We start from the raw sequence: 2,500 nt of genomic DNA on the forward strand, positions 1-2,500 counted from the left end.
ATGGACATCCATGATCGCGTACGCCCGGGCTGCGCCCTCCGTGTTGTACTTTCCCTGATTGGTACACAATTTTGGTGCAAGTGTACCAACATGGACATCTATGAACGCGTACGCTCGAGCTGCACCCTCCGTCTTGTACTTTCCCTGATCGGTACACAGTTTTGGTGCACGGCTATCCCGACCGGCAACTTGTACCAACATCGACATCCATGAACGCGTACGTAGCGTACTTTCCCTGATCGGTACACAATGTTGGTGCACGGCATAGGAAATGGGCTTAAAATGGTCAAACTCAATCCATTTCCACTAAAGATAGTCAATAACAGCTGTGCCGATGAAGTAGGGCACGATGCAAGTCAATGTTATTTAATGAATTACATGTTCACCATACATTTTAGTACAAAATTGCTCGGTCAGACCTACAAAGTGCTATATCTCGAATACTAAACGTCGCAGATGGGTGTCGTAGAACAATTTTAAGTTCGTCTAATGATTCTACATCCGATTCTGGATAGTGGTTTTTCGACCACTTTTCAACATTTTGTGACACCCCGAACCTAGGGGCAGCTCCCTAGCTTTTTTCAAAAATGTGCACCGAACGGGCCAGAGAGCTCGAGTAGTCGAAAATTTTTTTTTTTGCTAAAACCCCTCAAAACGTGTCAGGAACGCACCCTAGATGATGAAAAGTGCAACCAGAATGTCAATCGACAACATGCCCGGGGGTACAAATTTGCTCTACGCGTCCCTAGGTAGGGTACTTTTTCATACAAACATCAAAGTGTACGGTGCACAAAGTGCGCGGAACAAAAATTGCTCGGTCAGACCTGGTACGGGCCATAACTCGAATACTAAACGTCGCAGATGGGTGTCGTAGAACAATTTTAAGTTCGTCTAATGATTCTACATCCGATTCTGGATAGTGGTTTTTCGACCACTTTTCAACATTTTGTGACACCCCGAACCTAGGGGCAGCTCCCTAGCTTTTTTCAAAAATGTGCACCGAACGGGCCAGAGAGCTCGAGTAGTCGAAAATTTTTTTTTTGCTAAAACCCCTCAAAACGTGTCAGGAACGCACCCTAGATGATGAAAAGTGCAACCAGAATGTCAATCGACAACATGCCCGGGGGTACAAATTTGCTCTACGCGTCCCTAGGTAGGGTACTTTTTCATACAAACATCAACGTGTACGGTGCACAAAGTGCGCGGAACAAAAATTGCTCGGTCAGACCTGGTACGGGCCATAACTCGAATACTAAACGTCGCAGATGGGTGTCGTAGAACAATTTTAAGTTCGTCTAATGATTCTACATCCGATTCTGGATAGTGGTTTTTCGACCACTTTTCAACATTTTGTGACACCCCGAACCTAGGGGCAGCTCCCTAGCTTTTTTCAAAAATGTGCACCGAACGGGCCAGAGAGCTCGAGTAGTCGAAAATTTTTTTTTTGCTAAAACCCCTCAAAACGTGTCAGGAACGCACCCTAGATGATGAAAAGTGCAACCAGAATGTCAATCGACAACATGCCCGGGGGTACAAATTTGCTCTACGCGTCCCTAGGTAGGGTACTTTTTCATACAAACATCAACGTGTACGGTGCACAAAGTGCGCGGAACAAAAATTGCTCGGTCAGACCTGGTACGGGCCATAACTCGAATACTAAACGTCGCAGATGGGTGTCGTAGAACAATTTTAAGTTCGTCTAATGATTCTCCATCCGATTCTGGATAGTGGTTTTTCAACCACTTTTCAACATTTTGTGACACCCCGAACCTAGGGGCAGCTCCCTAGCTTTTTTCAAAAATGTGCACCGAACGGGCCAGAGAGCTCGAGTAGTCGAAAATTTTTTTTTTGCTAAAACCCCTCAAAACGTGTCAGGAACGCACCCTAGATGATGAAAAGTGCAACCAGAATGTCAATCGACAACATGCCCGGGGGTACAAATTTGCTATACGCGTCCCTAGGTAGGGTACTTTTTCATACAAACATCAACGTGTACGGTGCACAAAGTGCGCGGAACAAAAATTGCTCGGTCAGACCTGGTACGGGCCATAACTCGAATACTAAACGTCGCAGATGGGTGTCGTAGAACAATTTTAAGTTCGTCTAATGATTCTACATCCGATTCTGGATAGTGGTTTTTCGACCACTTTTCAACATTTTGTGACACCCCGAACCTAGGGGCAGCTCCCTAGCTTTTTTCAAAAATGTGCACCGAACGGGCCAGAGAGCTCGAGTAGTCGAAAATTTTTTTTTTGCTAAAACCCCTCAAAACGTGTCAGGAACGCACCCTAGATGATGAAAAGTGCAACCAGAATGTCAATCGACAACATGCCCGGGGGTACAAATTTGCTATACGCGTCCCTAGGTAGGGTACTTTTTCATACAAACATCAACGTGTACGGTGCACAAAGTGCGCGGAACAAAAATTGCTCGGTCAGACCTGGTACGGGCCATAACTCGAATACTAAACGTCGCAGATGGGTGTCGTAGAACAATTTTA

This window comes from Anopheles gambiae, assembly GCF_943734735.2.
Source record: "Anopheles gambiae chromosome X unlocalized genomic scaffold, idAnoGambNW_F1_1 X_unloc_131, whole genome shotgun sequence".
In the NCBI taxonomy this organism is placed as follows: domain Eukaryota; kingdom Metazoa; phylum Arthropoda; class Insecta; order Diptera; family Culicidae; genus Anopheles; species Anopheles gambiae.